Raw genomic sequence first — 23,700 nt, 5'->3', positions numbered from 1 at the left:
GTATTGACAGAAAGAGAGAGCACTCAGGAAAGGAGGCACCCATTCGGAAGGGGGAAACACCGTTGGATTCAGGTGACCCTAACCTATCTCTCTGCGGGGCTGGTTTGCTATGATGGGCTTGGTTACAGACTCCTTTTTTAAAAATGCAATGTGGGTGACATTGGAATGGTTCCTTATAGCGCTGTGGAGTTAGCCTGTATTTTTAGCAATCCATGCGTGTGCCCTATCCCAACAACATAGGATTGCATTGTAAAGAAATTCTGTTTGTAAAAAAAATTCACAATTGGAGGCAGATGGATATCTCCGATTCCGTACCCCGTGTTTGTCTAGGCAATGGGATATAAAGGAAGAATAAAGCAAGGTGCTGTCTTTTTCAAAAGCATAGGGCGTTCTCTGCATTCAAAGAAGATAGCGTTACACTGAATTGCTCTTCTTGGGACATAGAAATTGCCTTTTCATGTTAGTACGCGGCCAGGTTTGGCACGATCCGCTTCAGAAGCAAGCGAGACAATCACCCCGGGAAGAGGAGGCTTGAGAACTTTTAATTTGGACCTAAAACACGTCCAGGGTACGCTTGTAAAGCTTAGGCTGACAAACACCCCAGATGGGACTCGAACCCACAATCCCTGGCTTAGGAGGCCAGTGCCTTATCCATTAGGCCTCTGGGGCTGGATGCAGGGCACAAGCTTTATGATTCTATTTTTCAAAGAAAGCAGACATGCACCAGCCATCCAAATGCATTATCCAGATGGGACTTGTACCTTTTGCGTTCCAAATCTAAAGCTTTCTTATTGGCGTGCTTGCGTTCTTTCAAGAAGAGCCAGGGATGCCTTTCTTGCCTGCTTTGGATGACACAGTCACAGGATATTGTTAATGGTGAAGAAGAAGAAGAAAAGCTTAATGGAGGGCCAGGACTCTTCCAAAGCACACAAGTTTGCCTGATTTGTGATTCCGTGGTGTTGATAGATGAGGAGGAGGCGCCTTGAGAGACTGTGTTGCCTCGCTGCTGTTCTAAAAAAACAGATGAGGGAAGCAAGAAAGGATGCTCCAGGTGAGGCTCGAACTCACAACCTCGGCATTGCTCGACAGTCACTGCTTTATAAGTACCGCGCGCTGACCGATTGCGCCACTGGAGCTTACGTGAGGTCCTGCTGGCTTGCTTTTTTTGCATGATATTTCCCAAACGATCACCGTTAAGATCGCTGACAGTAAAGATGCTCTGAATCTACTCCAAGTCGTTTTACTTCACTCTTACTGATATATGAAGTCGTACGATCCAAGGTGCTGGCAGGTTTCATGTTGAAGGAAGTTTGTCTCCAGAATCCAGCATATCAACCCAGACCCACAGAAATAGATAGCTTAGGGTCACCTGAATTAAAGTGTGTTTTCCCCTTGTGAATGGGTGCCTCCGTTGCCGAGATATCGCTGCCTTTGTCAACATGCAAACGAGCTATTTGGAGCAACGAGGGCGTTGCCGCTTACCTCTTTGGAGCAATGGCAACACCCTCGTTGCTCCAAAGAGCTCATTTGAGTATTGACAGAAAGAGAGAGCACTCAGGAAAGGAGGCACCCATTCGGAAGGGGGAAACACCGTTGGATTCAGGTGACCCTAACCTATCTCTCTGCGGGGCTGGTTTGCTATGCTGGGCTTGGTTACAGACTCCTTTTTTAAAAATGCAATGTGGGTGACATTGGAATGGTTCCTTATAGCGCTGTGGAGTTAGCCTGTATTTTTAGCAATCCATGCGTGTGCCCTATCCCAACAACATAGGATTGCATTGTAAAGAAATTCTGTTTGTAAAAAAAATTCACAATTGGAGGCAGATGGATATCTCCGATTCCGTACCCCGTGTTTGTCTAGGCAATGGGATATAAAGGAAGAATAAAGCAAGGTGCTGTCTTTTTCAAAAGCATAGGGCGTTCTCTGCATTCAAAGAAGATAGCGTTACACTGAATTGCTCTTCTTGGGACATAGAAATTGCCTTTTCATGTTAGTACGCGGTCAGGTTTGGCACGATCCGCTTCAGAAGCAAGCGAGACAATCACCCCGGGAAGAGGAGGCTTGAGAACTTTTAATTTGGACCTAAAACACGTCCAGGGTACGCTTGTAAAGCTTAGGCTGACAAACACCCCAGATGGGACTCAAACCCACAATCCCTGGCTTAGGAGGCCAGTGCCTTATCCATTAGGCCACTGGGGCTGGATGCAGGGCACAAGCCTTATGATTCTATTTTTCAAAGAAAGCAGACATGCACCAGCCATCCAAATGCATTATCCAGATGGGACTTGTACCTTTTGCGTTCCAAATCTAAAGCTTTCTTATTGGCGTGCTTGCGTTCTTTCAAGAAGAGCCAGGGGTGCCTTTCTTGCCTCCTTTGGATGACACAGTCACAGGATATTGTTAATGGTGAAGAAGAAGAAGAAAAGCTTAATGGAGGGCCAGGACTCTTCCAAACCACACAAGTTTGCCTGATTTGTGATTCCGTGGTGTTGATAGATGAGGATGAGGCGCCTTGAGAGACTGTGCTGCCTCGCTGCTGTTCTAAAAAAACAGATGAGGGAAGCAAGAAAGGATGCTCCAGGTGAGGCTCGAACTCACAACCTCGGCATTGCTCGACAGTTACTGCTTTATAAGTACCGCGCGCTGACCGATTGCGCCACTGGAGCTTACGTGAGGTGCTGCGGGCTTGCTTTGTTTGCATGATATTTCCCAAACGATCACCGTTAAGATCGCTGACAGTAAAGATGCTCTGAATCTACTCCAAGTCGTTTTACTTCACTCTTACTGATATATGAAGTCGTACGATCCAAGGTGCTGGCAGGTTTCATGTTGAAGGAAGTTTGTCTCCAGAATCCAGCATATCAACCCAGACCCACAGAAATATAGTTTAGGGTCACCTGAATTAAAGTGTGTTTTCTCCTTGTGAATGGGTGCCTCCGTTGCCGAGATATCGCTGCCTTTGTCAACATGCAAACGAGCTATTTGGAGCAACGAGGGCGTTGCCGCTTACCTCTTTGGAGCAATGGCAACACCCTCGTTGCTCCAAAGAGCTCATTTGAGTATTGACAGAAAGAGAGAGCACTCAGGAAAGGAGGCACCCATTCGGAAGGGGGAAACACCGTTGGATTCAGGTGACCTTAACCTATCTCTCTGCGGGGCTGGTTTGCTATGCTGGGCTTGGTTACAGACTCCTTTTTTAAAAATGCAATGTGGGTGACATTGGAATGGTTCCTTATAGCGCTGTGGAGTTAGCCTGTATTTTTAGCAATCCATGCGTGTGCCCTATCCCAACAACATAGGATTGCATTGTAAAGAAATTCTGTTTGTAAAAAAAATTCACAATTGGAGGCAGATGGATATCTCCGATTCCGTACCCCGTGTTTGTCTAGGCAATGGGATATAAAGGAAGAATAAAGCAAGGTGCTGTCTTTTTCAAAGGCATAGGGCGTTCTCTGCATTCAAAGAAGATAGCGTTACACTGAATTGCTCTTCTTGGGACATAGAAATTGCCTTTTCATGTTAGTACGCGGCCAGGTTTGGCACGATCCGCTTCAGAAGCAAGCGAGACAATCACCCCGGGAAGAAGAGGCTTGAGAACTTTTAATTTGGACCTAAAACACATCCAGGGTACGCTTGTAAAGCTTAGGCTGACAAACACCCCAGATGGGACTCGAACCCACAATCCCTGGCTTAGGAGGCCAGTGCCTTATCCATTAGGCCACTGGGGCTGGATGCAGGGCACAAGCCTTATGATTCTATTTTTCAAAGAAAGCAGACATGCACCAGCCATCCAAATGCATTATCCAGATGGGACTTGTACCTTTTGCGTTCCAAATCTAAAGCTTTCTTATTGGCGTACTTGCGTTCTTTCAAGAAGAGCCAGGGGTGCCTTTCTTGCCTGCTTTGGATGACACAGTCACAGGATATTGTTAATGGTGAAGAAGAAGAAGAAAAGCTTAATGGAGGGCCAGGACTCTTCCAAAGCACACAAGTTTGCCTGATTTGTGATTCCGTGGTGTTGATAGATGAGGAGGAGGCGCCTTGAGAGACTGTGTTGCCTCGCTGCTGTTCTAAAAAAACAGATGAGGGAAGCAAGAAAGGATGCTCCAGGTGAGGCTCGAACTCACAACCTCGGCATTGCTCGACAGTTACTGCTTTATAAGTACCGCGCGCTGACCGATTGCGCCACTGGAGCTTACGTGAGGTCCTGCGGGCTTGCTTTTTTTGCATGATATTTCCCAAACGATCACCGTTAAGATCGCTGACAGTAAAGATGCTCTGAATCTACTCCAAGTCGTTTTACTTCACTCTTACTGATATATGAAGTCGTACGATCCAAGGTGCTGGCAGGTTTCATGTTGAAGGAAGTTTGTCTCCAGAATCCAGCATATCAACCCAGACCCACAGAAATAGATAGCTTAGGGTCACCTGAATTAAAGTGTGTTTTCCCCTTGTGAATGGGTGCCTCCGTTGCCGAGATATCGCTGCCTTTGTCAACATGCAAACGAGCTATTTGGAGCAACGAGGGCGTTGCCGCTTACCTCTTTGGAGCAATGGCAACACCCTCGTTGCTCCAAAGAGCTCATTTGAGTATTGACAGAAAGAGAGAGCACTCAGGAAAGGAGGCACCCATTCGGAAGGGGGAAACACCGTTGGATTCAGGTGACCCTAACCTATCTCTCTGCGGGGCTGGTTTGCTATGCTGGGCTTGGTTACAGACTCCTTTTTTAAAAATGCAATGTGGGTGACATTGGAATGGTTCCTTATAGCGCTGTGGAGTTAGCCTGTATTTTTAGCAATCCATGCGTGTGCCCTATCCCAACAACATAGGATTGCATTGTAAAGAAATTCTGTTTGTAAAAAAAATTCACAATTGGAGGCAGATGGATATCTCCGATTCCGTACCCCGTGTTTGTCTAGGCAATGGGATATAAAGGAAGAATAAAGCAAGGTGCTGTCTTTTTCAAAAGCATAGGGCGTTCTCTGCATTCAAAGAAGATAGCGTTACACTGAATTGCTCTTCTTGGGACATAGAAATTGCCTTTTCATGTTAGTACGCGGCCAGGTTTGGCACGATCCGCTTCAGAAGCAAGCGAGACAATCACCCCGGGAAGAGGAGGCTTGAGAACTTTTAATTTGGACCTAAAACACATCCAGGGTACGCTTGTAAAGCTTAGGCTGACAAACACCCCAGATGGGACTCGAACCCACAATCCCTGGCTTAGGAGGCCAGTGCCTTATCCATTAGGCCACTGGGGCTGGATGCAGGGCACAAGCCTTATGATTCTATTTTTCAAAGAAAGCAGACATGCACCAGCCATCCAAATGCATTATCCAGATGGGACTTGTACCTTTTGCGTTCCAAATCTAAAGCTTTCTTATTGGCGTACTTGCGTTCTTTCAAGAAGAGCCAGGGGTGCCTTTCTTGCCTCCTTTGGATGACACAGTCACAGGATATTGTTAATGGTGAAGAAGAAGAAGAAAAGCTTAATGGAGGGCCAGGACTCTTCCAAAGCACACAAGTTTGCCTGATTTGTGATTCCGTGGTGTTGATAGATGAGGAGGAGGCGCCTTGAGAGACTGTGTTGCCTCGCTGCTGTTCTAAAAAAACAGATGAGGGAAGCAAGAAAGGATGCTCCAGGTGAGGCTCGAACTCACAACCTCGGCATTGCTCGACAGTTACTGCTTTATAAGTACCGCGCGCTGACCGATTGCGCCACTGGAGCTTACGTGAGGTGCTGCGGGCTTGCTTTTTTTGCATGATATTTCCCAAACGATCACCGTTAAGATCGCTGACAGTAAAGATGCTCTGAATCTACTCCAAGTCGTTTTACTTCACTCTTACTGATATATGAAGTCGTACGATCCAAGGTGCTGGCAGGTTTCATGTTGAAGGAAGTTTGTCTCCAGAATCCAGCATATCAACCCAGACCCACAGAAATATAGTTTAGGGTCACCTGAATTAAAGTGTGTTTTCTCCTTGTGAATGGGTGCCTCCGTTGCCGAGATATCGCTGCCTTTGTCAACATGCAAACGAGCTATTTGGAGCAACGAGGGCGTTGCCGCTTACCTCTTTGGAGCAATGGCAACACCCTCGTTGCTCCAAAGAGCTCATTTGAGTATTGACAGAAAGAGAGAGCACTCAGGAAAGGAGGCACCCATTCGGAAGGGGGAAACACCATTGGATTCAGGTGACCCTAACCTATCTCTCTGCGGGGCTGGTTTGCTATGCTGGGCTTGGTTACAGACTCCTTTTTTAAAAATGCAATGTGGGTGACATTGGAATGGTTCCTTATAGCGCTGTGGAGTTAGCCTGTATTTTTAGCAATCCATGCGTGTGCCCTATCCCAACAACATAGGATTGCATTGTAAAGAAATTCTGTTTGTAAAAAAAATTCACAATTGGAGGCAGATGGATATCTCCGATTCCGTACCCCGTGTTTGTCTAGGCAATGGGATATAAAGGAAGAATAAAGCAAGGTGCTGTCTTTTTCAAAAGCATAGGGCGTTCTCTGCATTCAAAGAAGATAGCGTTACACTGAATTGCTCTTCTTGAGACATAGAAATTGCCTTTTCATGTTAGTACGCGGTCAGGTTTGGCACGATCCGCTTCAGAAGCAAGCGAGACAATCACCCCGGGAAGAGGAGGCTTGAGAACTTTTAATTTGGACCTAAAACACGTCCAGGGTACGCTTGTAAAGCTTAGGCTGACAAACACCCCAGATGGGACTCGAACCCACAATCCCTGGCTTAGGAGGCCAGTGCCTTATCCATTAGGCCACTGGGGCTGGATGCAGGGCATAAGCCTTATGATTCTATTTTTCAAAGAAAGCAGACATGCACCAGCCATCCAAATGCATTATCCAGATGGGACTTGTACCTTTTGCGTTCCAAATCTAAAGCTTTCTTATTGGCGTGCTTGCGTTCTTTCAAGAAGAGCCAGGGGTGCCTTTCTTGCCTCCTTTGGATGACACAGTCACAGGATATTGTTAATGGTGAAGAAGAAGAAGAAAAGCTTAATGGAGGGCCAGGACTCTTCTAAAGCACACAAGTTTGCCTGATTTGTGATTCCGTGGTGTTGATAGATGAGGATGAGGCGCCTTGAGAGACTGTGCTGCCTCGCTGCTGTTCTAAAAAAACAGATGAGGGAAGCAAGAAAGGATGCTCCAGGTGAGGCTCGAACTCACAACCTCGGCATTGCTCGACAGTTACTGCTTTATAAGTACCGCGCGCTAACCGATTGCGCCACTGGAGCTTACGTGAGGTGCTGCGGGCTTGCTTTGTTTGCATGATATTTCCCAAACGATCACCGTTAAGATCGCTGACAGTAAAGATGCTCTGAATCTACTCCAAGTCGTTTTACTTCACTCTTACTGATATATGAAGTCGTACGATCCAAGGTGCTGGCAGGTTTCATGTTGAAGGAAGTTTGTCTCCAGAATCCAGCATATCAACCCAGACCCACAGAAATATAGTTTAGGGTCACCTGAATTAAAGTGTGTTTTCTCCTTGTGAATGGGTGCCTCCGTTGCCGAGATATCGCTGCCTTTGTCAACATGCAAACGAGCTATTTGGAGCAACGAGGGCGTTGCCGCTTACCTCTTTGGAGCAATGGCAACACCCTCGTTGCTCCAAAGAGCTCATTTGAGTATTGACAGAAAGAGAGAGCACTCAGGAAAGGAGGCACCCATTCGGAAGGGGGAAACACCGTTGGATTCAGGTGACCCTAACCTATCTCTCTGCGGGGCTGGTTTGCTATGCTGGGCTTGGTTACAGACTCCTTTTTTAAAAATGCAATGTGGGTGACATTGGAATGGTTCCTTATAGCGCTGTGGAGTTAGCCTGTATTTTTAGCAATCCATGCGTGTGCCCTATCCCAACAACATAGGATTGCATTGTAAAGAAATTCTGTTTGTAAAAAAAATTCACAATTGGAGGCAGATGGATATCTCCGATTCCGTACCCCGTGTTTGTCTAGGCAATGGGATATAAAGGAAGAATAAAGCAAGGTGCTGTCTTTTTCAAAAGCATAGGGCGTTCTCTGCATTCAAAGAAGATAGCGTTACACTGAATTGCTCTTCTTGGGACATAGAAATTGCCTTTTCATGTTAGTACGCGGCCAGGTTTGGCACGATCCGCTTCAGAAGCAAGCGAGACAATCACCCCGGGAAGAGGAGGCTTGAGAACTTTTAATTTGGACCTAAAACACGTCCAGGGTACGCTTGTAAAGCTTAGGCTGACAAACACCCCAGACGGGACTCGAACCCACAATCCCTGGCTTAGGAGGCCAGTGCCTTATCCATTAGGCCTCTGGGGCTGGATGCAGGGCACAAGCTTTATGATTCTATTTTTCAAAGAAAGCAGACATGCACCAGCCATCCAAATGCATTATCCAGATGGGACTTGTACCTTTTGCGTTCCAAATCTAAAGCTTTCTTATTGGCGTGCTTGCGTTCTTTCAAGAAGAGCCAGGGATGCCTTTCTTGCCTGCTTTGGATGACACAGTCACAGGATATTGTTAATGGTGAAGAAGAAGAAGAAAAGCTTAATGGAGGGCCAGGACTCTTCCAAAGCACACAAGTTTGCCTGATTTGTGATTCCGTGGTGTTGATAGATGAGGAGGAGGCGCCTTGAGAGACTGTGTTGCCTCGCTGCTGTTCTAAAAAAACAGATGAGGGAAGCAAGAAAGGATGCTCCAGGTGAGGCTCGAACTCACAACCTCGGCATTGCTCGACAGTTACTGCTTTATAAGTACCGCGCGCTGACCGATTGCGCCACTGGAGCTTACGTGAGGTCCTGCTGGCTTGCTTTTTTTGCATGATATTTCCCAAACGATCACCGTTAAGATCGCTGACAGTAAAGATGCTCTGAATCTACTCCAAGTCGTTTTACTTCACTCTTACTGATATATGAAGTCGTACGATCCAAGGTGCTGGCAGGTTTCATGTTGAAGGAAGTTTGTCTCCAGAATCCAGCATATCAACCCAGACCCACAGAAATAGATAGCTTAGGGTCACCTGAATTAAAGTGTGTTTTCCCCTTGTGAATGGGTGCCTCCGTTGCCGAGATATCGCTGCCTTTGTCAACATGCAAACGAGCTATTTGGAGCAACGAGGGCGTTGCCGCTTACCTCTTTGGAGCAATGGCAACACCCTCGTTGCTCCAAAGAGCTCATTTGAGTATTGACAGAAAGAGAGAGCACTCAGGAAAGGAGGCACCCATTCGGAAGGGGGAAACACCGTTGGATTCAGGTGACCCTAACCTATCTCTCTGCGGGGCTGGTTTGCTATGCTGGGCTTGGTTACAGACTCCTTTTTTAAAAATGCAATGTGGGTGACATTGGAATGGTTCCTTATAGCGCTGTGGAGTTAGCCTGTATTTTTAGCAATCCATGCGTGTGCCCTATCCCAACAACATAGGATTGCATTGTAAAGAAATTCTGTTTGTAAAAAAAATTCACAATTGGAGGCAGATGGATATCTCCGATTCCGTACCCCGTGTTTGTCTAGGCAATGGGATATAAAGGAAGAATAAAGCAAGGTGCTGTCTTTTTCAAAAGCATAGGGCGTTCTCTGCATTCAAAGAAGATAGCGTTACACTGAATTGCTCTTCTTGGGACATAGAAATTGCCTTTTCATGTTAGTACGCGGTCAGGTTTGGCACGATCCGCTTCAGAAGCAAGCGAGACAATCACCCCGGGAAGAGGAGGCTTGAGAACTTTTAATTTGGACCTAAAACACGTCCAGGGTACGCTTGTAAAGCTTAGGCTGACAAACACCCCAGATGGGACTCAAACCCACAATCCCTGGCTTAGGAGGCCAGTGCCTTATCCATTAGGCCACTGGGGCTGGATGCAGGGCACAAGCCTTATGATTCTATTTTTCAAAGAAAGCAGACATGCACCAGCCATCCAAATGCATTATCCAGATGGGACTTGTACCTTTTGCGTTCCAAATCTAAAGCTTTCTTATTGGCGTGCTTGCGTTCTTTCAAGAAGAGCCAGGGGTGCCTTTCTTGCCTCCTTTGGATGACACAGTCACAGGATATTGTTAATGGTGAAGAAGAAGAAGAAAAGCTTAATGGAGGGCCAGGACTCTTCCAAACCACACAAGTTTGCCTGATTTGTGATTCCGTGGTGTTGATAGATGAGGATGAGGCGCCTTGAGAGACTGTGCTGCCTCGCTGCTGTTCTAAAAAAACAGATGAGGGAAGCGAGAAAGGATGCTCCAGGTGAGGCTCGAACTCACAACCTCGGCATTGCTCGACAGTTACTGCTTTATAAGTACCGCGCGCTGACCGATTGCGCCACTGGAGCTTACGTGAGGTGCTGCGGGCTTGCTTTGTTTGCATGATATTTCCCAAACGATCACCGTTAAGATCGCTGACAGTAAAGATGCTCTGAATCTACTCCAAGTCGTTTTACTTCACTCTTACTGATATATGAAGTCGTACGATCCAAGGTGCTGGCAGGTTTCATGTTGAAGGAAGTTTGTCTCCAGAATCCAGCATATCAACCCAGACCCACAGAAATATAGTTTAGGGTCACCTGAATTAAAGTGTGTTTTCTCCTTGTGAATGGGTGCCTCCGTTGCCGAGATATCGCTGCCTTTGTCAACATGCAAACGAGCTATTTGGAGCAACGAGGGCGTTGCCGCTTACCTCTTTGGAGCAATGGCAACACCCTCGTTGCTCCAAAGAGCTCATTTGAGTATTGACAGAAAGAGAGAGCACTCAGGAAAGGAGGCACCCATTCGGAAGGGGGAAACACCGTTGGATTCAGGTGACCCTAACCTATCTCTCTGCGGGGCTGGTTTTCTATGCTGGGCTTGGTTACAGACTCCTTTTTTAAAAATGCAATGTGGGTGACATTGGAATGGTTCCTTATAGCGCTGTGGAGTTAGCCTGTATTTTTAGCAATCCATGCGTGTGCCCTATCCCAACAACATAGGATTGCATTGTAAAGAAATTCTGTTTGTAAAAAAAATTCACAATTGGAGGCAGATGGATATCTCCGATTCCGTACCCCGTGTTTGTCTAGGCAATGGGATATAAAGGAAGAATAAAGCAAGGTGCTGTCTTTTTCAAAAGCATAGGGCGTTCTCTGCATTCAAAGAAGATAGCGTTACACTGAATTGCTCTTCTTGGGACATAGAAATTGCCTTTTCATGTTAGTACGCGGTCAGGTTTGGCACGATCCGCTTCAGAAGCAAGCGAGACAATCACCCCGGGAAGAGGAGGCTTGAGAACTTTTAATTTGGACCTAAAACACATCCAGGGTACGCTTGTAAAGCTTAGGCTGACAAACACCCCAGATGGGACTCGAACCCACAATCCCTGGCTTAGGAGGCCAGTGCCTTATCCATTAGGCCACTGGGGCTGGATGCAGGGCACAAGCCTTATGATTCTATTTTTCAAAGAAAGCAGACATGCACCAGCCATCCAAATGCATTATCCAGATGGGACTTGTACCTTTTGCGTTCCAAATCTAAAGCTTTCTTATTGGCGTGCTTGCGTTCTTTCAAGAAGAGCCAGGGGTGCCTTTCTTGCCTCCTTTGGATGACACAGTCACAGGATATTGTTAATGGTGAAGAAGAAGAAGAAAAGCTTAATGGAGGGCCAGGACTCTTCCAAAGCACACAAGTTTGCCTGATTTGTGATTCCGTGGTGTTGATAGATGAGGAGGAGGCGCCTTGAGAGACTATGTTGCCTCGCTGCTGTTCTAAAAAAACAGATGAGGGAAGCAAGAAAGGATGCTCCAGGTGAGGCTCGAACTCACAACCTCGGCATTGCTCGACAGTTACTGCTTTATAAGTACCGCGCGCTGACCGATTGCGCCACTGGAGCTTACGTGAGGTGCTGCGGGCTTGCTTTTTTTGCATGATATTTCCCAAACGATCACCGTTAAGATCGCTGACAGTAAAGATGCTCTGAATCTACTCCAAGTCGTTTTACTTCACTCTTACTGATATATGAAGTCGTACGATCCAAGGTGCTGGCAGGTTTCATGTTGAAGGAAGTTTGTCTCCAGAATCCAGCATATCAACCCAGACCCACAGAAATATAGTTTAGGGTCACCTGAATTAAAGTGTGTTTTCTCCTTGTGAATGGGTGCCTCCGTTGCCGAGATATCGCTGCCTTTGTCAACATGCAAACGAGCTATTTGGAGCAACGAGGGCGTTGCCGCTTACCTCTTTGGAGCAATGGCAACACCCTCGTTGCTCCAAAGAGCTCATTTGAGTATTGACAGAAAGAGAGAGCACTCAGGAAAGGAGGCACCCATTCGGAAGGGGGAAACACCGTTGGATTCAGGTGACCCTAACCTATCTCTCTGCGGGGCTGGTTTGCTATGCTGGGCTTGGTTACAGACTCCTTTTTTAAAAATGCAATGTGGGTGACATTGGAATGGTTCCTTATAGCGCTGTGGAGTTAGCCTGTATTTTTAGCAATCCATGCGTGTGCCCTATCCCAACAACATAGGATTGCATTGTAAAGAAATTCTGTTTGTAAAAAAAATTCACAATTGGAGGCAGATGGATATCTCCGATTCCGTACCCCGTGTTTGTCTAGGCAATGGGATATAAAGGAAGAATAAAGCAAGGTGCTGTCTTTTTCAAAAGCATAGGGCGTTCTCTGCATTCAAAGAAGATAGCGTTACACTGAATTGCTCTTCTTGAGACATAGAAATTGCCTTTTCATATTAGTACGCGGTCAGGTTTGGCACGATCCGCTTCAGAAGCAAGCGAGACAATCACCCCGGGAAGAGGAGGCTTGAGAACTTTTAATTTGGACCTAAAACACGTCCAGGGTACGCTTGTAAAGCTTAGGCTGACAAACACCCCAGATGGGACTCGAACCCACAATCCCTGGCTTAGGAGGCCAGTGCCTTATCCATTAGGCCACTGGGGCTGGATGCAGGGCATAAGCCTTATGATTCTATTTTTCAAAGAAAGCAGACATGCACCAGCCATCCAAATGCATTATCCAGATGGGACTTGTACCTTTTGCGTTCCAAATCTAAAGCTTTCTTATTGGCGTGCTTGCGTTCTTTCAAGAAGAGCCAGGGATGCCTTTCTTGCCTGCTTTGGATGACACAGTCACAGGATATTGTTAATGGTGAAGAAGAAGAAGAAAAGCTTAATGGAGGGCCAGGACTCTTCCAAAGCACACAAGTTTGCCTGATTTGTGATTCCGTGGTGTTGATAGATGAGGAGGAGGCGCCTTGAGAGACTGTGCTGCCTCGCTGCTGTTCTAAAAAAACAGATGAGGGAAGCAAGAAAGGATGCTCCAGGTGAGGCTCGAACTCACAACCTCGGCATTGCTCGACAGTTACTGCTTTATAAGTACCGCGCGCTGACCGATTGCGCCACTGGAGCTTACGTGAGGTCCTGCTGGCTTGCTTTTTTTGCATGATATTTCCCAAACGATCACCGTTAAGATCGCTGACAGTAAAGATGCTCTGAATCTACTCCAAGTCGTTTTACTTCACTCTTACTGATATATGAAGTCGTACGATCCAAGGTGCTGGCAGGTTTCATGTTGAAGGAAGTTTGTCTCCAGAATCCAGCATATCAACCCAGACCCACAGGAATAGATAGCTTAGGGTCACCTGAATTAAAGTGTGTTTTCCCCTTGTGAATGGGTGCCTCCGTTGCCGAGATATCGCTGCCTTTGTCAACATGCAAACGAGCTATTTGGAGCAACGAGGGCGTTGCCGCTTACCTCTTTGGAGCAATGGCAACACCCTCGTTGCTCCAAAGAGCTCATTTGAGTATTGACAGAAAGAGAGAGCACTCAGGAAAGGAGGCACCCATTCGGAAGGGGGAAACACCGTTGGATTCAGGTGACCCTAACCTATCTCTCTGCGGGGCTGGTTTGCTATGCTGGGCTTGGTTACAGACTCCTTTTTTAAAAATGCAATGTGGGTGACATTGGAATGGTTCCTTATAGCGCTGTGGAGTTAGCCTGTATTTTTAGCAATCCATGCGTGTGCCCTATCCCAACAACATAGGATTGCATTGTAAAGAAATTCTGTTTGTAAAAAAAATTCACAATTGGAGGCAGATGGATATCTCCGATTCCGTACCCCGTGTTTGTCTAGGCAATGGGATATAAAGGAAGAATAAAGCAAGGTGCTGTCTTTTTCAAAAGCATAGGGCGTTCTCTGCATTCAAAGAAGATAGCGTTACACTGAATTGCTCTTCTTGGGACATAGAAATTGCCTTTTCATGTTAGTACGCGGTCAGGTTTGGCACGATCCGCTTCAGAAGCAAGCGAGACAATCACCCCGGGAAGAGGAGGCTTGAGAACTTTTAATTTGGACCTAAAACACGTCCAGGGTACGCTTGTAAAGCTTAGGCTGACAAACACCCCAGATGGGACTCAAACCCACAATCCCTGGCTTAGGAGGCCAGTGCCTTATCCATTAGGCCACTGGGGCTGGATGCAGGGCACAAGCCTTATGATTCTATTTTTCAAAGAAAGCAGACATGCACCAGCCATCCAAATGCATTATCCAGATGGGACTTGTACCTTTTGCGTTCCAAATCTAAAGCTTTCTTATTGGCGTGCTTGCGTTCTTTCAAGAAGAGCCAGGGGTGCCTTTCTTGCCTCCTTTGGATGACACAGTCACAGGATATTGTTAATGGTGAAGAAGAAGAAGAAAAGCTTAATGGAGGGCCAGGACTCTTCCAAAGCACACAAGTTTGCCTGATTTGTGATTCCGTGGTGTTGATAGATGAGGAGGAGGCGCCTTGAGAGACTGTGCTGCCTCGCTGCTGTTCTAAAAAAACAGATGAGGGAAGCAAGAAAGGATGCTCCAGGTGAGGCTCGAACTCACAACCTCGGCATTGCTCGACAGTTACTGCTTTATAAGTACCGCGCGCTGACCGATTGCGCCACTGGAGCTTACGTGAGGTCCTGCTGGCTTGCTTTTTTTGCATGATATTTCCCAAACGATCACCGTTAAGATCGCTGACAGTAAAGATGCTCTGAATCTACTCCAAGTCGTTTTACTTCACTCTTACTGATATATGAAGTCGTACGATCCAAGGTGCTGGCAGGTTTCATGTTGAAGGAAGTTTGTCTCCAGAATCCAGCATATCAACCCAGACCCACAGGAATAGATAGCTTAGGGTCACCTGAATTAAAGTGTGTTTTCCCCTTGTGAATGGGTGCCTCCGTTGCCGAGATATCGCTGCCTTTGTCAACATGCAAACGAGCTATTTGGAGCAACGAGGGCGTTGCCGCTTACCTCTTTGGAGCAATGGCAACACCCTCGTTGCTCCAAAGAGCTCATTTGAGTATTGACAGAAAGAGAGAGCACTCAGGAAAGGAGGCACCCATTCGGAAGGGGGAAACACCGTTGGATTCAGGTGACCCTAACCTATCTCTCTGCGGGGCTGGTTTGCTATGCTGGGCTTGGTTACAGACTCCTTTTTTAAAAATGCAATGTGGGTGACATTGGAATGGTTCCTTATAGCGCTGTGGAGTTAGCCTGTATTTTTAGCAATCCATGCGTGTGCCCTATCCCAACAACATAGGATTGCATTGTAAAGAAATTCTGTTTGTAAAAAAAATTCACAATTGGAGGCAGATGGATATCTCCGATTCCGTACCCCGTGTTTGTCTAGGCAATGGGATATAAAGGAAGAATAAAGCAAGGTGCTGTCTTTTTCAAAAGCATAGGGCGTTCTCTGCATTCAAAGAAGATAGCGTTACACTGAATTGCTCTTCTTGGGACATAGAAATTGCCTTTTCATGTTAGTACGCGGTCAGGTTTGGCACGATCCGCTTCAGAAGCAAGCGAGACAATCACCCCGGGAAGAGGAGGCTTGAGAACTTTTAATTTGGACCTAAAACACGTCCAGGGTACGCTTGTAAAGCTTAGGCTGACAAACACCCCAGATGGGACTCAAACCCACAATCCCTGGCTTAGGAGGCCAGTGCCTTATCCATTAGGCCACTGGGGCTGGATGCAGGGCACAAGCCTTATGATTCTATTTTTCAAAGAAAGCAGACATGCACCAGCCATCCAAATGCATTATCCAGATGGGACTTGTACCTTTTGCGTTCCAAATCTAAAGCTTTCTTATTGGCGTGCTTGCGTTCTTTCAAGAAGAGCCAGGGGTGCCTTTCTTGCCTCCTTTGGATGACACAGTCACAGGATATTGTTAATGGTGAAGAAGAAGAAGAAAAGCTTAATGGAGGGCCAGGACTCTTCCAAACCACACAAGTTTGCCTGATTTGTGATTCCGTGGTGTTGATAGATGAGGATGAGGCGCCTTGAGAGACTGTGCTGCCTCGCTGCTGTTCTAAAAAAACAGATGAGGGAAGCGAGAAAGGATGCTCCAGGTGAGGCTCGAACTCACAACCTCGGCATTGCTCGACAGTTACTGCTTTATAAGTACCGCGCGCTGACCGATTGCGCCACTGGAGCTTACGTGAGGTGCTGCGGGCTTGCTTTGTTTGCATGATATTTCCCAAACGATCACCGTTAAGATCGCTGACAGTAAAGATGCTCTGAATCTACTCCAAGTCGTTTTACTTCACTCTTACTGATATATGAAGTCGTACGATCCAAGGTGCTGGCAGGTTTCATGTTGAAGGAAGTTTGTCTCCAGAATCCAGCATATCAACCCAGACCCACAGAAATATAGTTTAGGGTCACCTGAATTAAAGTGTGTTTTCTCCTTGTGAATGGGTGCCTCCGTTGCCGAGATATCGCTGCCTTTGTCAACATGCAAACGAGCTATTTGGAGCAACGAGGGCGTTGCCGCTTACCTCTTTGGAGCAATGGCAACACCCTCGTTGCTCCAAAGAGCTCATTTGAGTATTGACAGAAAGAGAGAGCACTCAGGAAAGGAGGCACCCATTCGGAAGGGGGAAACACCGTTGGATTCAGGTGACCCTAACCTATCTCTCTGCGGGGCTGGTTTTCTATGCTGGGCTTGGTTACAGACTCCTTTTTTAAAAATGCAATGTGGGTGACATTGGAATGGTTCCTTATAGCGCTGTGGAGTTAGCCTGTATTTTTAGCAATCCATGCGTGTGCCCTATCCCAACAACATAGGATTGCATTGTAAAGAAATTCTGTTTGTAAAAAAAATTCACAATTGGAGGCAGATGGATATCTCCGATTCCGTACCCCGTGTTTGTCTAGGCAATGGGATATAAAGGAAGAATAAAGCAAGGTGCTGTCTTTTTCAAAAGCATAGGGCGTTCTCTGCATTCAAAGAAGATAGCGTTACACTGAATTGCTCTTCTTGGGACATAGAAATTGCCTTTTCATGTTAGTACGCGGTCAGGTTTGGCACGATCCGCTTCAGAAGCAAGCGAGACAATCACCCCGGGAAGAGGAGGCTTGAGAACTTTTAATTTGGACCTAAAACACATCCAGGGTACGCTTGTAAAGCTTAGGCTGACAAACACCCCAGATGGGACTCGAACCCACAATCCCTGGCTTAGGAGGCCAGTGCCTTATCCATTAGGCCACTGGGGCTGGATGCAGGGCACAAGCCTTATGATTCTATTTTTCAAAGAAAGCAGACATGCACCAGCCATCCAAATGCATTATCCAGATGGGACTTGTACCTTTTGCGTTCCAAATCTAAAGCTTTCTTATTGGCGTACTTGCGTTCTTTCAAGAAGAGCCAGGGGTGCCTTTCTTGCCTCCTTTGGATGACACAGTCACAGGATATTGTTAATGGTGAAGAAGAAGAAGAAAAGCTTAATGGAGGGCCAGGACTCTTCCAAAGCACACAAGTTTGCCTGATTTGTGATTCCGTGGTGTTGATAGATGAGGAGGAGGCGCCTTGAGAGACTATGTTGCCTCGCTGCTGTTCTAAAAAAACAGATGAGGGAAGCAAGAAAGGATGCTCCAGGTGAGGCTCGAACTCACAACCTCGGCATTGCTCGACAGTTACTGCTTTATAAGTACCGCGCGCTGACCGATTGCGCCACTGGAGCTTACGTGAGGTGCTGCGGGCTTGCTTTTTTTGCATGATATTTCCCAAACGATCACCGTTAAGATCGCTGACAGTAAAGATGCTCTGAATCTACTCCAAGTCGTTTTACTTCACTCTTACTGATATATGAAGTCGTACGATCCAAGGTGCTGGCAGGTTTCATGTTGAAGGAAGTTTGTCTCCAGAATCCAGCATATCAACCCAGACCCACAGAAATATAGTTTAGGGTCACCTGAATTAAAGTGTGTTTTCTCCTTGTGAATGGGTGCCTCCGTTGCCGAGATATCGCTGCCTTTGTCAACATGCAAACGAGCTATTTGGAGCAACGAGGGCGTTGCCGCTTACCTCTTTGGAGCAATGGCAACACCCTCGTTGCTCCAAAGAGCTCATTTGAGTATTGACAGAAAGAGAGAGCACTCAGGAAAGGAGGCACCCATTCGGAAGGGGGAAACACCGTTGGATTCAGGTGACCCTAACCTATCTCTCTGCGGGGCTGGTTTGCTATGCTGGGCTTGGTTACAGACTCCTTTTTTAAAAATGCAATGTGGGTGACATTGGAATGGTTCCTTATAGCGCTGTGGAGTTAGCCTGTATTTTTAGCAATCCATGCGTGTGCCCTATCCCAACAACATAGGATTGCATTGTAAAGAAATTCTGTTTGTAAAAAAAATTCACAATTGGAGGCAGATGGATATCTCCGATTCCGTACCCCGTGTTTGTCTAGGCAATGGGATATAAAGGAAGAATAAAGCAAGGTGCTGTCTTTTTCAAAAGCATAGGGCGTTCTCTGCATTCAAAGAAGATAGCGTTACACTGAATTGCTCTTCTTGAGACATAGAAATTGCCTTTTCATATTAGTACGCGGTCAGGTTTGGCACGATCCGCTTCAGAAGCAAGCGAGACAATCACCCCGGGAAGAGGAGGCTTGAGAACTTTTAATTTGGACCTAAAACACGTCCAGGGTACGCTTGTAAAGCTTAGGCTGACAAACACCCCAGATGGGACTCGAACCCACAATCCCTGGCTTAGGAGGCCAGTGCCTTATCCATTAGGCCACTGGGGCTGGATGCAGGGCATAAGCCTTATGATTCTATTTTTCAAAGAAAGCAGACATGCACCAGCCATCCAAATGCATTATCCAGATGGGACTTGTACCTTTTGCGTTCCAAATCTAAAGCTTTCTTATTGGCGTGCTTGCGTTCTTTCAAGAAGAGCCAGGGATGCCTTTCTTGCCTGCTTTGGATGACACAGTCACAGGATATTGTTAATGGTGAAGAAGAAGAAGAAAAGCTTAATGGAGGGCCAGGACTCTTCCAAAGCACACAAGTTTGCCTGATTTGTGATTCCGTGGTGTTGATAGATGAGGAGGAGGCGCCTTGAGAGACTGTGCTGCCTCGCTGCTGTTCTAAAAAAACAGATGAGGGAAGCAAGAAAGGATGCTCCAGGTGAGGCTCGAACTCACAACCTCGGCATTGCTCGACAGTTACTGCTTTATAAGTACCGCGCGCTGACCGATTGCGCCACTGGAGCTTACGTGAGGTCCTGCTGGCTTGCTTTTTTTGCATGATATTTCCCAAACGATCACCGTTAAGATCGCTGACAGTAAAGATGCTCTGAATCTACTCCAAGTCGTTTTACTTCACTCTTACTGATATATGAAGTCGTACGATCCAAGGTGCTGGCAGGTTTCATGTTGAAGGAAGTTTGTCTCCAGAATCCAGCATATCAACCCAGACCCACAGGAATAGATAGCTTAGGGTCACCTGAATTAAAGTGTGTTTTCCCCTTGTGAATGGGTGCCTCCGTTGCCGAGATATCGCTGCCTTTGTCAACATGCAAACGAGCTATTTGGAGCAACGAGGGCGTTGCCGCTTACCTCTTTGGAGCAATGGCAACACCCTCGTTGCTCCAAAGAGCTCATTTGAGTATTGACAGAAAGAGAGAGCACTCAGGAAAGGAGGCACCCATTCGGAAGGGGGAAACACCGTTGGATTCAGGTGACCCTAACCTATCTCTCTGCGGGGCTGGTTTGCTATGCTGGGCTTGGTTACAGACTCCTTTTTTAAAAATGCAATGTGGGTGACATTGGAATGGTTCCTTATAGCGCTGTGGAGTTAGCCTGTATTTTTAGCAATCCATGCGTGTGCCCTATCCCAACAACATAGGATTGCATTGTAAAGAAATTCTGTTTGTAAAAAAAATTCACAATTGGAGGCAGATGGATATCTCCGATTCCGTACCCCGTGTTTGTCTAGGCAATGGGATATAAAGGAAGAATAAAGCAAGGTGCTGTCTTTTTCAAAAGCATAGGGCGTTCTCTGCATTCAAAGAAGATAGCGTTACACTGAATTGCTCTTCTTGGGACATAGAAATTGCCTTTTCATGTTAGTACGCGGTCAGGTTTGGCACGATCCGCTTCAGAAGCAAGCGAGACAATCACCCCGGGAAGAGGAGGCTTGAGAACTTTTAATTTGGACCTAAAACACGTCCAGGGTACGCTTGTAAAGCTTAGGCTGACAAACACCCCAGATGGGACTCAAACCCACAATCCCTGGCTTAGGAGGCCAGTGCCTTATCCATTAGGCCACTGGGGCTGGATGCAGGGCACAAGCCTTATGATTCTATTTTTCAAAGAAAGCAGACATGCACCAGCCATCCAAATGCATTATCCAGATGGGACTTGTACCTTTTGCGTTCCAAATCTAAAGCTTTCTTATTGGCGTGCTTGCGTTCTTTCAAGAAGAGCCAGGGGTGCCTTTCTTGCCTCCTTTGGATGACACAGTCACAGGATATTGTTAATGGTGAAGAAGAAGAAGAAAAGCTTAATGGAGGGCCAGGACTCTTCCAAACCACACAAGTTTGCCTGATTTGTGATTCCGTGGTGTTGATAGATGAGGATGAGGCGCCTTGAGAGACTGTGCTGCCTCGCTGCTGTTCTAAAAAAACAGATGAGGGAAGCAAGAAAGGATGCTCCAGGTGAGGCTCGAACTCACAACCTCGGCATTGCTCGACAGTTACTGCTTTATAAGTACCGCGCGCTGACCGATTGCGCCACTGGAGCTTACGTGAGGTGCTGCGGGCTTGCTTTTTTTGCATGATATTTCCCAAACGATCACCGTTAAGATCGCTGACAGTAAAGATGCTCTGAATCTACTCCAAGTCGTTTTACTTCACTCTTACTGATATATGAAGTCGTACGATCCAAGGTGCTGGCAGGTTTCATGTTGAAGGAAGTTTGTCTCCAGAATCCAGCATATCAACCCAGACCCACAGAAATAGATAGCTTAGGGTCACCTGAATTAAAGTGTGTTTTCCCCTTGTGAATGGGTGCCTCCGTTGCCGAGATATCGCTGCCTTTGTCAACATGCAAACGAGCTATTTGGAGCAACGAGGGCGTTGCCGCTTACCTCTTTGGAGCAATGGCAACACCCTCGTTGCTCCAAAGAGCTCATTTGAGTATTGACAGAAAGAGAGAGCACTCAGGAAAGGAGGCACCCATTCGGAAGGGGGAAACACCGTTGGATTCAGGTGACCCTAACCTATCTCTCTGCGGGGCTGGTTTGCTATGCTGGGCTTGGTTACAGACTCCTTTTTTAAAAATGCAATGTGGGTGACATTGGAATGGTTCCTTATAGCGCTGTGGAGTTAGCCTGTATTTTTAGCAATCCATGCGTGTGCCCTATCCCAACAACATAGGATTGCATTGTAAAGAAATTCTGTTTGTAAAAAAAATTCACAATTGGAGGCAGATGGATATCTCCGATTCCGTACCCCGTGTTTATCTAGGCAATGGGATATAAAGGAAGAATAAAGCAAGGTGCTGTCTTTTTCAAAAGCATAGGGCGTTCTCTGCATTCAAAGAAGATAGCGTTACACTGAATTGCTCTTCTTGGGACATAGAAATTGCCTTTTCATGTTAGTACGCGGCCAGGTTTGGCACGATCCGCTTCAGAAGCAAGCGAGACAATCACCCTGGGAAGAAGAGGCTTGAGAACTTTTAATTTGGACCTAAAACACGTCCAGGGTACGCTTGTAAAGCTTAGGCTGACAAACACCCCAGATGGGACTCGAACCCACAATCCCTGGCTTAGGAGGCCAGTGCCTTATCCATTAGGCCACTGGGGCTGGATGCAGGGCACAAGCCTTATGATTCTATTTTTCAAAGAAAGCAGACATGCACCAGCCATCCAAATGCATTATCCAGATGGGACTTGTACCTTTTGCGTTCCAAATCTAAAGCTTTCTTATTGGCGTACTTGAGTTCTTTCAAGAAGAGCCAGGGGTGCCTTTCTTGCCTCCTTTGGATGACACAGTCACAGGATATTGTTAATGGTGAAGAAGAAGAAGAAAAGCTTAATGGAGGGCCAGGACTCTTCCAAAGCACACAAGTTTGCCTGATTTGTGATTCCGTGGTGTTGATAGATGAGGAGGAGGCGCCTTGAGAGACTGTGCTGCCTCGCTGCTGTTCTAAAAAAACAGATGAGGGAAGCAAGAAAGGATGCTCTAGGTGAGGCTCGAACTCACAACCTCGGCATTGCTCGACAGTTACTGCTTTATAAGTACCGCGCGCTGACCGATTGCGCCACTGGAGATTACGTGAGGTGCTGCGGGCTTGCTTTTTTTGCATGATATTTCCCAAACGATCACCGTTAAGATCGCTGACAGTAAAGATGCTCTGAATCTACTCCAAGTCGTTTTACTTCACTCTTACTGATATATGAAGTCGTACGATCCAAGGTGCTGGCAGGTTTCATGTTGAAGGAAGTTTGTCTCCAGAATCCAGCATATCAACCCAGACCCACAGAAATAGATAGCTTAGGGTCACCTGAATTAAAGTGTGTTTTCCCCTTGTGAATGGGTGCCTCCGTTGCCGAGATATCGCTGCCTTTGTCAACATGCAAACGAGCTATTTGGAGCAACGAGGGCGTTGCCGCTTACCTCTTTGGAGCAATGGCAACACCCTCGTTGCTCCAAAGAGCTCATTTGAGTATTGACAGAAAGAGAGAGCACTCAGGAAAGGAGGCACCCATTCGGAAGGGGGAAACACCGTTGGATTCAGGTGACCCTAACCTATCTCTCTGCGGGGCTGGTTTGCTATGCTGGGCTTGGTTACAGACTCCTTTTTTAGAAATGCAATGTGGGTGACATTGGAATGGTTCCTTATAGCGCTGTGGAGTTAGCCTGTATTTTTAGCAATCCATGCGTGTGCCCTATCCCAACAACATAGGATTGCATTGTAAAGAAATTCTGTTTGTAAAAAAAATTCACAATTGGAGGCAGATGGATATCTCCGATTCCGTACCCCGTGTTTGTCTAGGCAATGGGATATAAAGGAAGAATAAAGCAAGGTGCTGTCTTTTTCAAAAGCATAGGGCATTCTCTGCATTCAAAGAAGATAGCGTTACACTGAATTGCTCTTCTTGGGACATAGAAATTGCCTTTTCATGTTAGTACGCGGTCAGGTTTGGCACGATCCGCTTCAGAAGCAAGCGAGACAATCACCCCGGGAAGAGGAGGCTTGAGAACTTTTAATTTGGACCTAAAACACGTCCAGGGTACGCTTGTAAAGCTTAGGCTGACAAACACCCCAGATGGGACTCGAACCCACAATCCCTGGCTTAGGAGGCCAGTGCCTTATCCATTAGGCCACTGGGGCTGGATGCAGGGCACAAGCCTTATGATTCTATTTTTCAAAGAAAGCAGACATGCACCAGCCATCCAAATGCATTATCCAGA

General features: G+C 46.6%; 31 non-coding genes across 31 annotated transcripts; all 31 read right to left on the bottom strand.

Moving 5' to 3' along the window:
* Positions 1-596: 596 nt before the first annotated feature.
* Positions 597-669, bottom strand: TRNAR-CCU (transfer RNA arginine (anticodon CCU)). The gene has a single exon. It is a non-coding gene; the product is annotated as a tRNA-Arg (tRNA).
* A 374-nt stretch (positions 670-1,043) lies between these two features.
* TRNAI-UAU (transfer RNA isoleucine (anticodon UAU)) lies at positions 1,044-1,136 on the bottom strand. Its single transcript is given in 2 exon segments — positions 1,044-1,079; positions 1,099-1,136. It is a non-coding gene; the product is annotated as a tRNA-Ile (tRNA).
* Positions 1,137-2,127: 991 nt separating this feature from the next.
* TRNAR-CCU (transfer RNA arginine (anticodon CCU)) lies at positions 2,128-2,200 on the bottom strand. The gene has a single exon. It is a non-coding gene; the product is annotated as a tRNA-Arg (tRNA).
* A 374-nt stretch (positions 2,201-2,574) lies between these two features.
* On the bottom strand, positions 2,575-2,667 carry TRNAI-UAU (transfer RNA isoleucine (anticodon UAU)). The gene is given in 2 exon segments: positions 2,575-2,610; positions 2,630-2,667. It is a non-coding gene; the product is annotated as a tRNA-Ile (tRNA).
* A 989-nt stretch (positions 2,668-3,656) lies between these two features.
* TRNAR-CCU (transfer RNA arginine (anticodon CCU)) lies at positions 3,657-3,729 on the bottom strand. Its single transcript has one exon. It is a non-coding gene; the product is annotated as a tRNA-Arg (tRNA).
* Positions 3,730-4,103: 374 nt separating this feature from the next.
* Positions 4,104-4,196, bottom strand: TRNAI-UAU (transfer RNA isoleucine (anticodon UAU)). The gene is given in 2 exon segments: positions 4,104-4,139; positions 4,159-4,196. It is a non-coding gene; the product is annotated as a tRNA-Ile (tRNA).
* A 991-nt stretch (positions 4,197-5,187) lies between these two features.
* Positions 5,188-5,260, bottom strand: TRNAR-CCU (transfer RNA arginine (anticodon CCU)). Its single transcript has one exon. It is a non-coding gene; the product is annotated as a tRNA-Arg (tRNA).
* A 374-nt stretch (positions 5,261-5,634) lies between these two features.
* Positions 5,635-5,727, bottom strand: TRNAI-UAU (transfer RNA isoleucine (anticodon UAU)). The gene is given in 2 exon segments: positions 5,635-5,670; positions 5,690-5,727. It is a non-coding gene; the product is annotated as a tRNA-Ile (tRNA).
* Positions 5,728-6,716: 989 nt separating this feature from the next.
* Positions 6,717-6,789, bottom strand: TRNAR-CCU (transfer RNA arginine (anticodon CCU)). Its single transcript has one exon. It is a non-coding gene; the product is annotated as a tRNA-Arg (tRNA).
* A 374-nt stretch (positions 6,790-7,163) lies between these two features.
* On the bottom strand, positions 7,164-7,256 carry TRNAI-UAU (transfer RNA isoleucine (anticodon UAU)). Its single transcript is given in 2 exon segments — positions 7,164-7,199; positions 7,219-7,256. It is a non-coding gene; the product is annotated as a tRNA-Ile (tRNA).
* Positions 7,257-8,245: 989 nt separating this feature from the next.
* On the bottom strand, positions 8,246-8,318 carry TRNAR-CCU (transfer RNA arginine (anticodon CCU)). The gene has a single exon. It is a non-coding gene; the product is annotated as a tRNA-Arg (tRNA).
* A 374-nt stretch (positions 8,319-8,692) lies between these two features.
* On the bottom strand, positions 8,693-8,785 carry TRNAI-UAU (transfer RNA isoleucine (anticodon UAU)). Its single transcript is given in 2 exon segments — positions 8,693-8,728; positions 8,748-8,785. It is a non-coding gene; the product is annotated as a tRNA-Ile (tRNA).
* A 991-nt stretch (positions 8,786-9,776) lies between these two features.
* On the bottom strand, positions 9,777-9,849 carry TRNAR-CCU (transfer RNA arginine (anticodon CCU)). The gene has a single exon. It is a non-coding gene; the product is annotated as a tRNA-Arg (tRNA).
* A 374-nt stretch (positions 9,850-10,223) lies between these two features.
* Positions 10,224-10,316, bottom strand: TRNAI-UAU (transfer RNA isoleucine (anticodon UAU)). The gene is given in 2 exon segments: positions 10,224-10,259; positions 10,279-10,316. It is a non-coding gene; the product is annotated as a tRNA-Ile (tRNA).
* A 989-nt stretch (positions 10,317-11,305) lies between these two features.
* Positions 11,306-11,378, bottom strand: TRNAR-CCU (transfer RNA arginine (anticodon CCU)). The gene has a single exon. It is a non-coding gene; the product is annotated as a tRNA-Arg (tRNA).
* Positions 11,379-11,752: 374 nt separating this feature from the next.
* TRNAI-UAU (transfer RNA isoleucine (anticodon UAU)) lies at positions 11,753-11,845 on the bottom strand. Its single transcript is given in 2 exon segments — positions 11,753-11,788; positions 11,808-11,845. It is a non-coding gene; the product is annotated as a tRNA-Ile (tRNA).
* Positions 11,846-12,834: 989 nt separating this feature from the next.
* TRNAR-CCU (transfer RNA arginine (anticodon CCU)) lies at positions 12,835-12,907 on the bottom strand. Its single transcript has one exon. It is a non-coding gene; the product is annotated as a tRNA-Arg (tRNA).
* A 374-nt stretch (positions 12,908-13,281) lies between these two features.
* On the bottom strand, positions 13,282-13,374 carry TRNAI-UAU (transfer RNA isoleucine (anticodon UAU)). Its single transcript is given in 2 exon segments — positions 13,282-13,317; positions 13,337-13,374. It is a non-coding gene; the product is annotated as a tRNA-Ile (tRNA).
* A 991-nt stretch (positions 13,375-14,365) lies between these two features.
* TRNAR-CCU (transfer RNA arginine (anticodon CCU)) lies at positions 14,366-14,438 on the bottom strand. Its single transcript has one exon. It is a non-coding gene; the product is annotated as a tRNA-Arg (tRNA).
* Positions 14,439-14,812: 374 nt separating this feature from the next.
* Positions 14,813-14,905, bottom strand: TRNAI-UAU (transfer RNA isoleucine (anticodon UAU)). The gene is given in 2 exon segments: positions 14,813-14,848; positions 14,868-14,905. It is a non-coding gene; the product is annotated as a tRNA-Ile (tRNA).
* A 991-nt stretch (positions 14,906-15,896) lies between these two features.
* Positions 15,897-15,969, bottom strand: TRNAR-CCU (transfer RNA arginine (anticodon CCU)). The gene has a single exon. It is a non-coding gene; the product is annotated as a tRNA-Arg (tRNA).
* A 374-nt stretch (positions 15,970-16,343) lies between these two features.
* On the bottom strand, positions 16,344-16,436 carry TRNAI-UAU (transfer RNA isoleucine (anticodon UAU)). The gene is given in 2 exon segments: positions 16,344-16,379; positions 16,399-16,436. It is a non-coding gene; the product is annotated as a tRNA-Ile (tRNA).
* Positions 16,437-17,425: 989 nt separating this feature from the next.
* On the bottom strand, positions 17,426-17,498 carry TRNAR-CCU (transfer RNA arginine (anticodon CCU)). The gene has a single exon. It is a non-coding gene; the product is annotated as a tRNA-Arg (tRNA).
* A 374-nt stretch (positions 17,499-17,872) lies between these two features.
* On the bottom strand, positions 17,873-17,965 carry TRNAI-UAU (transfer RNA isoleucine (anticodon UAU)). The gene is given in 2 exon segments: positions 17,873-17,908; positions 17,928-17,965. It is a non-coding gene; the product is annotated as a tRNA-Ile (tRNA).
* Positions 17,966-18,954: 989 nt separating this feature from the next.
* TRNAR-CCU (transfer RNA arginine (anticodon CCU)) lies at positions 18,955-19,027 on the bottom strand. Its single transcript has one exon. It is a non-coding gene; the product is annotated as a tRNA-Arg (tRNA).
* A 374-nt stretch (positions 19,028-19,401) lies between these two features.
* Positions 19,402-19,494, bottom strand: TRNAI-UAU (transfer RNA isoleucine (anticodon UAU)). The gene is given in 2 exon segments: positions 19,402-19,437; positions 19,457-19,494. It is a non-coding gene; the product is annotated as a tRNA-Ile (tRNA).
* Positions 19,495-20,485: 991 nt separating this feature from the next.
* Positions 20,486-20,558, bottom strand: TRNAR-CCU (transfer RNA arginine (anticodon CCU)). Its single transcript has one exon. It is a non-coding gene; the product is annotated as a tRNA-Arg (tRNA).
* A 374-nt stretch (positions 20,559-20,932) lies between these two features.
* TRNAI-UAU (transfer RNA isoleucine (anticodon UAU)) lies at positions 20,933-21,025 on the bottom strand. The gene is given in 2 exon segments: positions 20,933-20,968; positions 20,988-21,025. It is a non-coding gene; the product is annotated as a tRNA-Ile (tRNA).
* A 991-nt stretch (positions 21,026-22,016) lies between these two features.
* TRNAR-CCU (transfer RNA arginine (anticodon CCU)) lies at positions 22,017-22,089 on the bottom strand. The gene has a single exon. It is a non-coding gene; the product is annotated as a tRNA-Arg (tRNA).
* Positions 22,090-22,463: 374 nt separating this feature from the next.
* On the bottom strand, positions 22,464-22,556 carry TRNAI-UAU (transfer RNA isoleucine (anticodon UAU)). Its single transcript is given in 2 exon segments — positions 22,464-22,499; positions 22,519-22,556. It is a non-coding gene; the product is annotated as a tRNA-Ile (tRNA).
* A 991-nt stretch (positions 22,557-23,547) lies between these two features.
* On the bottom strand, positions 23,548-23,620 carry TRNAR-CCU (transfer RNA arginine (anticodon CCU)). Its single transcript has one exon. It is a non-coding gene; the product is annotated as a tRNA-Arg (tRNA).
* Between the last annotated feature and the right edge of the window lie 80 nt (positions 23,621-23,700).

The sequence above is a fragment of the Leptodactylus fuscus genome, chromosome 5, assembly GCF_031893055.1.
Source record: "Leptodactylus fuscus isolate aLepFus1 chromosome 5, aLepFus1.hap2, whole genome shotgun sequence".
Taxonomy (NCBI): domain Eukaryota; kingdom Metazoa; phylum Chordata; class Amphibia; order Anura; family Leptodactylidae; genus Leptodactylus; species Leptodactylus fuscus.
The sequence above is the reverse complement of the archived record's forward strand: the minus strand, read 5'-3'. Positions and strand labels throughout refer to the sequence as shown.